The 11,709-nt window shown below is 41.5% G+C and overlaps 1 long non-coding RNA gene across 1 annotated transcript; it reads left to right on the forward strand.

Moving 5' to 3' along the window:
* Positions 1-1,654: 1,654 nt before the first annotated feature.
* Positions 1,655-6,863, forward strand: LOC139031085 (uncharacterized). Its single transcript, XR_011483517.1, has 2 exons — positions 1,655-3,087; positions 6,163-6,863. It is a non-coding gene; the product is annotated as an uncharacterized lncRNA (long non-coding RNA).
* Positions 6,864-11,709: the final 4,846 nt, after the last annotated feature.

The raw sequence follows: 11,709 nt of genomic DNA on the forward strand, positions 1-11,709 counted from the left end.
CAGAATAGACAGCCTAGAAATAGACCCACACAGTTATGACCAATTAATCTATAACAAAGGGGGCAAGAATATACAACAGAGAAAAGACAGTCTCTTCAGAAATTAGCGCTGGGGCTTGGAAGGTTCAAACTGTTTGATAAAAAATCCATTACTAAAACAATTCTTTTTAGATTTTTTATTGAAGAAAGATTACTTAAAATAATATATTAGTTTCAAGTATATAACATAGTGGTTTGATGTTTCTATAGTTAAATGCCACATAAAGTTACTTTTAAAACTGAAATAAAAAAAATAGCACTGGGAAAACTGGATAGCTCCATATAAAACAATGAAATTAGAACATTACATAACATCATACACAAAAATAATTTCAAAATGAGTTAAAGATCTAAATATAAGACCAGAAACTAAAACTCCTAGAGGACAACATAGGCAGAAGACTCTTTGAAATATTCAAAGCAAATTTTTTTTGGCTCTGTCTCCTAAAGCAAAGGAAATCAAAGCAGAAAATAAACAAATAGAACCTGATTAAACTTAAAGCCTTTCGCACAGCAAAGGAAACCATCAGCAAAACGAAAAGACAACTGACTGAATGGGAGAAAATATTTTCAAATGGTGAGACCAATACGTGGCTAACATACAACATATTCAAGCAGTCCATACAACACATAAAAAGACAAACAACTCAATTAAAAATGGGCAGAAGAACTGACTAGACATTTTCCAAAGAGGAAATGCAGATGGCTAACAGATATATGAAAAGATGCTAAATATTATTAATCACCAGAGAAATGCATATCAAAACTACACAAAATATAACCTCACATCTGTCAGAATGGCTATCATCTAAAAGAACACAACATGTATTGGCAAGAATGTGGAGAAAATGGAACCCTTTTACACTGTTGATGAAAATGTAAACTGGTGCAACCACTGCTGAAAGCAGAATAGAGTTTTCTCAAAAAGCTAAAAATAGCACTGCCACAGTTCAGTTCAGTTCAGTTCAGTCGCTCAGTCATGTCTAACTCTGCGACCCCATGGACTGCAGCACGCCAGGCCTCCCTGTCCATCACCAACTCCCGGAGTTTACCCAAACTCATGTCCATTGAGTCGCTGTGATGCCATATAATCATCTCATCCCCTGTTGTCCACTTCTCCTCCTGTCTTCAGTCTTTCTCAGCATCAGGGTCTTTTCAAATGAGTCAGCTCTTTACATCAGGTGGCCAAAGTGTTGTAGTTTCAGCTTCAGCATCAGTCCTTCTAGTGAACACCCAGGACTGATCTCCTTTAGGATGGACTGGTTGGATCTCCTTGCAGTCCAAGGGACTCTCAAGAGTCTTCTCCAACACCACAGTTCAAAAGTATCAGTTCTTCTGCTCTCAACTTTCTTTATGGTCCAACTCTCACATCCATATGTGACCACTCTAGGTATTTTTTACTTCCTCTGATTTCTTCAGTGATCCACTGGTTGTTTAGTAGCGTATCGTTCAGCCTCCATGTGTTTATGGGTGTCTTTTTTTTTGCTGGTTTTTCTTTCTTTCTTCCTCTTTTGCCCACACTGTGTGGCATGAAGGATCTTAATTCCCTAACCAGGGATTGAAAATGTGTCCCCTGCAGTGGAAGCATGGAATCTTAACCAGTGAAGTGCCAAGAAAGTCCCTGCAGTCTTGTTTTTGTTTTCTCTCTTTTTTCTTGTAGTTGATTTCTAGTCTCAGCGTTGTGACAGGAAAAGGAGAGACTTAATTACATGTAAACTAGTTATCAGTATGTATGTTCTTATTGCCATTTTATTCATTGTTTTGGATTTGTTTTTATAGGTCTTTTTACTTTCTTTTATTCTTCTATTGTGATCTGATGACTATCTGTTATGTTTGGATTCCTTTTTCTTTTTTGTGTGTAGATGTATTATAGATTTTTGGTTTGCAGTTTCCATGAGGTTTTAGTATATATATATATATGTATGTATGTATATATATGTATATATTAGTATATATATATTATTTCAAGTTGCTGATCTCTTAATTTCAAATGCACTTTTGACACCCTGATTTTGTATTCTCCTTCCTTAATGATAACTGCTTTGATATCATATTTTATATCTAATTATTTTGTGTACCCATTAGTCACTTATATTGACTATAAATGATTTCACTACTTTTGTTTTCTAACCTCCCTATCTTTATGTGTGGATGACTTCCTACTTTTACTGTATGTTTGCCTTTATTAGTGAAATTTTTCATTTCATAATTTTCTTGTTTCTAGTCATAGCATTTTCTTTTTTGCCTAGAAGAATGAAAATAAAGTGGGAGAAATAAGTCAGGTTTATAGGCTGATGGCAAAGAACCACAGAAGGAGTAAAAATGGATAATTCAGGGAAAAGAAAAGAGAATGGTTGCAGTGATATCCTTGAATGGACATGAGGAGGATGGAGTCTAGTGACAAGTGGAGGACTATCCTTAAGTCTGGGTCTGGACAATTTACACCGTGTTTAACAGGGGGAGTGTGGATGCATAGTGCAGGTAGGCAGGTAGATGTGGTCAGGAGGATGTCGTTTTCTCCTCACCAGTTCTGTTGTCTTAGAGAAATAGAAACCAAGCCTTTGGCCAAGAGTGAGGATAGAGTAGGAGCTATGTGAGGTTTGTGAAAGGGGAGAGCATTAAATGCCTCTCCAGAAGAGTGATAGAAGAAAAGGATTAGAGAAATATAGGTGACCTTGGAAAAGCCAAAGGCCCATGTAAGGGATTACTGGTTAAAGTGGGATATGTCATCACAGTTGTCTACGTGCGTGTGTGTGTGTGTGTGTTTTTTCCCACCTACAAAATAAGAACAGGTATTGAGTAAGCAAAGTTGGATTAATCAGGTTTGGATTTTTTTTTTCAGACGAATAGACCAGGAAAATATGTAAAGAGTTATGGGTATATACACAAATGTTACAATAATGAGCCATGACCCTTAAGCCCAGTAAAGAAGCGAAGGACCTGAGCGGAAGGCACTCTAACGGCTTCATCCCCAGACATCTAAATCCAGCAGCACAAACGGCCTACTAAGAGCTCAAGGCTCAGTGAGATAGTCATCATGTGAACTCAGGTGATGACATGCAAAGTTGTGAATAAAAATCCGTTTACTCGTTTTCTTAGAGGGAACAACAATCGAATGTGTGTTATCATTGCACAGAGGCCAGAAAAGAGCATTGGTTTGTTCATGACTGAATGTGTCGGTGCTTAAAAATATTCCAAGAGTCAATATTTAATTAACAAGTTGCCATGCTAATTTCACAGATGGCACAGTATGAGAGAGTTAGTTATACAATAAAGAATTAATGAATTCCTGTCAGGTAAATATGGAAGTTAAATATATATATGTATATATATCTCTCACCTGATCTTTAAAACCATAGAGGAAATTAAAAAGACTGAAAAGTAGTCACTGGACGTCAGAATACCTAAAGAAGGCAGCTTATATGGAGTGCAGACTTTGCTTCTGTGGTCTAAATCCTGAGTACAATAAAATGGTTTATACACAGTTTATAAAATGGTTTATGCATAAAACAAGTATTTGTTCGATGTACTGACTAAATAAATAAATGACGAGGAGTCATTTCTCGAACACTACATTTATGTGTGACAAAACCTTTCCTATTTCACCAGCCCCATGTCAGTTCAGTTTCTGGTTGGTAATTAGTGATGGTAGCCTGGCTCTTCAGGGTGAAGAAGCTTCTGGTTGTTCATGCACCACCATTCCCCAACCAGGTGATGCTTGCTGTTCGTTCCACTGATAATCTTCTATTACACCTAATGCCTTTGCAAATATGATTCTCTCAGTCTGAAAACTGCTTGATGCCAAGCCCCTCGACCCCTCGCTCACCTCTAACTTGTATACATGATGTTCCTTCTTTATTACCAGCAGCAATTCAAACATCACCTACCTCCTCTCCTTTCTCAGGCTTTCTCGGGTGAGGACTGGCTGTGACATGAGTCCATCACACCCACCACAGGGGCACTGCAGAGACCCTGATTCCTGAGGCTGACCCACTGTGCCCTGTTTATTTCGTCTACCCCAACCACTTCCTAGTCAGATGAAATACTTTGCAGTGGGTCTGAGTTCTGACCAGCCCTGAGGTGAGGTCATAGAATCCAGAAATGCAAGGAAGGGCATTCCTTTCACAGTATGAACGTCAAACAATGAGAGACCAGGCTAATTCCTATCTCTCCCTCCCTGCGCCCTAACCCCATTCAGTTCCAAAGCACAGAGGTATCCATACAGTCTTGGAGAAGTCTAGTGTGACCAAGATTTTAGCTGTTTCTTCAAACCTTTGTTTTCCTTTCTTTTCTTCTTCTTGCTCCTCAATAAAATGCTAGTCCAGGAACTTTGGCCTAGGTTCTGATGTCTGTGGAAGGCTCTGTCCTCCAAAATCCTGTGGCAATCTCTATCCTAACTTTAAATAACCCATGTGATAATTATTAGTTTACTTTTAGAGAGATTCTTGAGAGACTGTCTTTCGGCAGCTTCATTACTCAGCATCGTGTTTGGAACATGGTGGGTGATCTGATAAACAATGGCTAATTAATTAACAGCTTGTGCTGCGCTAAGTTGCATCAGTCGTGTCCGCCTCTTTGCGACTCTATGGACCGTCACCCACCAGGCTCCTCTGTCCATGGGACTCTCCAAGCAAGAATACTGGAGTGGGTTGCCATTTCCTTCTCCAGGGCATCTTCCCAACCCAGGGATCTAACCCAAGTCTCTTGTGTCTCCTGCATTGGTAGGCAGGTTCTTTACCATTAGTGCCACCTGGGAAGCCCTTAATTAATTTTAATGACTTAATATTAAGCTATTACATAATGCACTGAAAACGAGAAGATTCCTTAGACATTTTTGTTTTAACCTCTTACTATATGGAGGAACAAACACAACGTCAAGAGAAATAAAGGGGTTTTCCCAAAGTTAAGTAGCGATTGAGTAACATGACTGGATCAGCACATTGGTTTCCTGCTCACACAACACTATTCTTATTTAAAAGTGACTGCTTCCATTTCTGTGGAAGGAAACAATACCAGGACCATTCTGACAAACTCTCCAGGCCAATTAAAATATAAATGTTTCTCCAGGCCAATTAAAACATAAAATTGGTTAACACTAACCATAGCAAAGTGGAGAAGGAAATGGCAGCCCACTCCAGTATTCTTGCCTGGAGAATCCCAGGGACAGAGGAGCCTAGTGGGCTGCTGTCTCTGGGGTCGCGCAGAGTCGGACACGACTGAAGCGACTTAGCAGCAGCAGCAACCATGGGAAAGAGCGTTTCTTTGGGTCTGACTCCACCCTCCTACAAAGTTCCTGCTGCCATTCTCCCTGGATGTTGCCAGGTGGTGTCTTGCATGCGATTGCAGACACAGTCCTGCCAGCTCCCATGTGACACCCGTCTTTGCATTGCCTTCTTATTTTAATTGCTGGCATGAGATCTATAGCCACGGCTTGCCAGGTGCACACCTACAGGCTTGGCACCCCTGCGGAGCCGCGGCTGTCTCTTCCTTTCTTCTGTAGGATTCTGGTTGTCGGTCAGCTCACTGCTAAGAGCCCCTGTTTGGTGTTCATGTGTCCATATTCCCCTGAAATGGAGAGAATCTCCTGCACCTCCTCAAATTTAGCACCATGTTCTGTACCTTGGAGAGCAGGGCATCGCCTCCTAAGTCTCCAGTAAAGCAGAATTACCTGTTTAGTCCTTATCCACAGGCCAGTGTTTCAGATATGTCTCTGCGGGATTGGTGAAATGCACCTGAATGACTTGACCAGGAGCCCTAACTGTGGAAGAGGCAGGAGGTAAGGTGGAACGGAAGCACACCAAACCCCCAGGCTTTCACAGCATGCTCCACAAGTGTCCACTTCCCAGAGCAAGGGCCAGGCCATCGCCTGTTCTTGTTTGGTCAGTAAGCTAAGAACGATTTCAATGCTTTTAAAAGACTGTAAACACAAAAAGCCAAGCAGAATATGCTACAGACACATGTGACACAGAAAGCCTGAAATATTTACTGCCCTTTACAGGGAAAGGTTTGTGTACTCTTGTCCTGGAGGGAAAACAAAATGCACCAATTAGAAATGGGAAACAAAGCAATATGCAGTATGAACTATGTAATTGTAAACTATAAATCAATTCCATTTGTTCTGCAGCCTTATTAAAATCTTGCATTTTTCATCATGATGGGAACCGAAAGCGTAGAGAAATGAGTTTCGTTGGGTGGTGATTCATCACTGCCGCAGCTGATGATGGCTCTGCTTCCAGCCGCTGAGACCCTCGCTGCCTCCGGGCTGAGTGCCTGACTTGCCGTTGGAGGGAGACGCTGTCCTCTCACATCCCGTCCCCTTGTTCTTGAATCAAAAGGGAGGACTTTACATGGGCCCTTCCTTAAGATAAGGAGTGCCTTCCTCCCGGAACAGAGGTCTTCAGGCTTGTCTGTGGGTAGACTCTGGGATTTTTGAACCACAGTCTTCAGTTCTGCCAACAGAAGTGAATCTGAAGACAGGTACAATTTGGATTTATGCTGAGGCTCCTGCTACACATGAAAATAGATTTGATTTCTGTTTAATTGTATCTCAATTTGGTTTTGAATAGACCACAAGTATAAATATTTGCTTCCTCCTTGCTGCAGATTTCCTTCAAGACCTGACCTAAGTGTAAAATTTAATTTAAAAAAATCTTAGAAATGGCAGGATGATTATTTTTCATTTCTATTTCCTTTTCCTTTGGAATTTAAATTTCTGTGTCCTTTCTGGCTGGTTGTTTGCTAGCTCATCATTGGTTGATAAAGGTTTCATGTGCCAAGAAATATCCTAGGGTGCTAAAACAAGAAAAATAAAAACCTTGCCATTGGCCATGTGCTACTGGTTTATTTATTCATTTTCACTTCATCACTCCATTTCTGTTTTCCAAGTGTCAATTAAAAACAGCAGCAAAGTGATGTCTTCTTTTACTTTAGGAGAAAAAGAGGCTTCAACATTAATTCAATAAATACTACTTAGATCAGTCATGTTAGATTAAAACAATAAGGATTATAATACCAGTGTCACAAACATGGCTGACTTTATCCCTGTGTGTGTTGCCCTTTGCTTTTTGTTACTTGGAATGAGAAGAGGAGTTTCCACAAAAAGTGGCCCCGAGCTATTGTCAGTCAACTCCTGTCACCTTTGGGGTGGGGTCTCTGACTACCATCATCTGAGCCTCAGTTTCCTTTAAAGTAAAACAGAGCATCAGTTTGTCATTTATCTATCCCTTGTGGAAGACATTGGAAGAGAGGATGAGATAATGTCCATAGAATCTTTTATATTTCTTAGAGGAGAGATCCTCGGTAGCATTTTAAGGACAAGTCTTCTGGAAGAACATAAATATTCCCCTGAGATAACTGATGCTGAAGCTGAAACTCCAGTATTTTGTTATCTGATGCAAGAAGCTGACTCATTGGAAAAAAGTCCCTGATGCTGGGAAGGCTTGAGGGCAGAAGGAGAAGAGGGCATCAGAGGATGAGATGGCTGGATGGCATCACTGATGCAGTGGACAGGAACTTGGGAAAACTGCAGGTGATGGTGAGAGACAGGGAGGCCTGGAGTGGGGCGTTGAAGAACTGGACATGACTGGGCAACTGAACAACAACTGAGATAATACTGGGACTGGCGCTGAGAACACAGGCTGGGAAATGAACCTGCCTGAGTGGCCGATGATCAGAAACCACCCAGAGCCTGGCATTAGTTGTTTTCCAGCTCAACATCTCTTTGGTTGGTCTCCAACCATGCTCTCATTTTATTTATTTATTTATTTTTCGTTTTATTTCGGGCTGCATATATGGCATATAGGGCCTTAAAGTTTCCCAGCCAGGGATCGAACCTGTACCCCCTGCAGTGGAACTGTGCAGAGACTTAACCAATGGACTGCCGAGGAAGTCACCCATGCTCCCATTTTAAATCTCAGCATGGTACTGTCATTATGGGAGATGCCAAATAAGTAGTGTGATCCTACATCGTGTTTGGCCTGGGTGCTCTGCTTCCTCCTATTTTCTAAGATAATTATTAACAGCACCCCACTCCACCCCACCCCCTTTACCCAGTGCTCCAGGTTTGGACAGTAAACTGTCCTATCAACGAATGTACTGCTTAACTTTTACTACTGACTGCTACTACTCAATATATGTGAATGAATGTATGTTTATGAATGAATATACAATTACATCGGGGCTGTACCTTAACCCTTTCCAGTAAGATCCACCTCATCCCTTTGTCTTCGTGGTCGAGAAGCAGAGCAGGGTATAGTGGCCTAAAACACAGACCCAGGAGCCAAACACCTGGCCTTGAATCCCAGCTGAGCACATGCTCACGTGCGACCTCTGGCAGTCCATTTACTTCGTGTAGGTCGGCTTTCTCATCAGGGCAATGGGAACAGTATTAGCAATGCTGTTATCATGCTGAGTCATGAGGCCAGAAGCCTACACGTACACGTGGAAATGCTCACACTGGTGTCTTAGGCAGCAAACTCTCTGAGCAGCTGTTATGTTGTTGCCTCTGTCAGTGGCAGCTAAGCTGAAATCAGCTGGGTTCTCTTTCCTGTGAATTGCTGCTGGAGCAGAAAGCAGTTCTGACCCTGCGTTCAGCTCAGCTGGCGAGTCTGGGTGAATGTCTTTGATGACAAAGTCCTTAGATGATAAAGATAGAGGAAATTTGTACAATAGCATGTGTGATTCTTCAGGATACAAATGTGTTTTGGCAATGTTATGGACTGAATTATGCACCCCACAACCACCAAATTTGTATGTTGAAGCTCTAAGCCCTGCCAATGTGACTGTAGTAGGGAACAGCGCCTTTAAGGAGGTAACTGAAGTAAATGAGGTCATAAGGTGGGATCCTAATTTGATAGAACTGGTGTCCTTACGGGGAGAGACCCCAGAGATCCGTCTCTATGTGCACGCACAGAGAAGAGCCCCGTGAGGCCACAGTGAGATGACTGCCTGTAGACTGAGAAGGGCGGTCCTACCCGACCCCAGCCCTGACAGCGCCTCATCTTGGCCTTCTAGTTTTCAGAAATGTGAGAAAATGAATTTACATTATTTAAGCCACCCAGCCTGTGGTGTTTTGTTATTATTGCCTATGCAGACTAATTTCAAGAGATTAAATGTAGAAAGAAAAATTGTGTATAATTTGGGAATTGGCTCGGAGCATTGGAGGAGCGCTCTGTTTAGGGAAGAATTACCAGGTCAGAGTATGCTAAATGAAAAGTTGGTATTGTAAATGTATGAATCTCCTCAAGGATGATACAGAAAGTGAGATCTGTGGTCAAACCAGACAGTGCATGTCCTGTTTAAAGGCACTGAAATTCTAATTTTCTAAAGCCCCCATACAGGTTCAATGGAACACAATGATAAGGCACTGGCCCTTTGGCCCCGGTCCAGTGAATGTCTTTGGAAGCACAGGTGAGTTGGATTCTCCTCCAGGGAGCCCTGAGGTGGGCTTTCGTGGGGGAATAGAATCTACGCAAGCAAACCAGTGAGGAAAGATGGTTCCAGAGAGGAAGAGTGATGCAGAACATGGTACCTACAGAACTGGCCACGGGGTTTGTTATGTGACTCAGGTAAGTCAATTTTTCAGGGCACTTTTAATATAGTCAGTTTTGCTGGAGTAGAAGCACCATATAAACTAAACTGGAAAATAAGAAGGGAAAGGTCTAGATTGTGTTCGGCTACAAACTCTGGAGTAATACTGTGGACATCACGTGGTTAATTTGAGCAAGTGAAAGCCACCTCTAAAAGAGTAGTTCCAAACTACCAGATAGACAGTCCAGAAATAAACCCATGCACCTATGGGTACCTTATTTTTGACAAAAGAGGCAAGAATATACAATGGGACAAAGACAGCCTCTTCAATAAATGGTGCTGGGAAAACTGGACAGCTACATGTGAAAGAATGAAGTTAGAACACTTCCTGACACCATACACAAAGATAAACTCAAAATGGATTAAAGACCTAAATGTAAGACCAGAAACTATAAAACTCTTAGAGGAAAACATAGGCAGAACACTCGATGACATAAATCAAAGAAAGATCCTCTATGACCCACCTCCTAGAGTAATGGAAATTTTAAAAAAAGTAAACAAATGGGACCTGATTAAACTTTAAAGCTTTTGCACAGCAAAGGAAACTATAAGCAAGGTGAAAAGAAATCCCTCAGAATAGGAGAAAATCATAGCAAATGAAACAATGGACAAAGGATTAATTTCCAAAATATACAAGCAGCTCATACAACTCAGTACCGGAAAAACAAACAACCCAATCAAAAAGTGGAAAAAAGACCTAAAGAGACATTTCTCCAGAGAAGACATAGAGATGGCTAACAAACAAACACATGAAAGGATGCTCAACATCGCTTATTATCAGAGAAATGCAAATCAAAACTACCATGAGATATCACCTTACACCGGTCAGAATGGCCTTCATCAAAATGTCTACAAACAATAAATGCTGGAGAGAGTGTGGAGAAAAGGGAACCCTCTTACACTGTTGGTGGGAATGTAAATTGATACAGTCACTATGGAAGATGGTATGGAGATTCCTTAAAAAGCTAGGAATAAAACCACTGTATGACCCAGCAATCCCACTCCTAGGCTTATCTCCTGAGGAAACCAAAATCGAAAGAGACACATGTATCCCGTTGTTCACTGCAGCTCTATTTACAATAGCTAGAATATGGAAGCAGCCTAGATGTCCATCAACAGATGAATGGATAAAGAAGTGTGGTACATAGACAGAATGGAATATTCAGTTAGTTCAGTTCAGTCGCTCAGTCATGTCCGACTCTTTGCAACCCCATGAATCCCAGCACGCCAAGGCCTCCCTGTCCATTACCAACTCCCGGAGTTTACTCAAACCCATGTCCATCAAGTCGGTGATACCATCCAGCGATCTCATCCTCTGTTGTCCCCTTCTCCTCCTGCCCCCAAATGCTCCCAGCATCAGGGTCTTTTCAAATGAGTCAGCTCTCTGCACCAGGTGGCCAAAGTATTGGAGTTTCAGCTTCAACCTCAGTCCTTCCAGTGAACACCCAGGACTGATCTCCTTTAGGATGGACTGGTTGGATCTCCTTGCAGTCCAAGGGACTCAAGAGTCTTCTCCAACACCACAGTTCAAAAGCATCAATTCTTCTGCACTCAGCTTTCTTTATAGTTCAACTCTTACATCCATACATGACCACTGGAAAAACCATAGCCTTGGCTAGATGGACCTTTGTTGGCAAAGTAATGTCTCTGCTTTTTAATATGCTGTCTAGGTTTGTCATAACTTTTCCAAAGGAGCAAGCATCTTTTAATTTCATGGCTGCAGTCACCATCTGCAGTGATTTTGCAGCCCCCCAAAAATAAAGTCTGACACTCTTTCCACTGTTTCCCCATTTATTTCCCATGAAGTGATGACTCAGCCATAGAAGGAATACATCTGAGTCAGTTCTGATGAGATGGATGAACCTAGAGCCTATTATACAGCGTGAAGTAAGTCAGAAAGAGAAAGAGAAATATTTTATACTAATGCATGTATATGAAATTTAGAATTTATTTGCAGGACAGCAGTGGAGAAACAGACATAGAAAATAGACTTATGGACGTGGGCAGAGAGAAGGAGAGGACGAGATGTATGGCGGTAGTAGCATGGAAACTTACATTACCATATGTAAAATACACAGCCAAG

The sequence above is a fragment of the Odocoileus virginianus genome, chromosome 25 (genome assembly GCF_023699985.2).
Source record: "Odocoileus virginianus isolate 20LAN1187 ecotype Illinois chromosome 25, Ovbor_1.2, whole genome shotgun sequence".
NCBI classification, from domain to species: domain Eukaryota; kingdom Metazoa; phylum Chordata; class Mammalia; order Artiodactyla; family Cervidae; genus Odocoileus; species Odocoileus virginianus.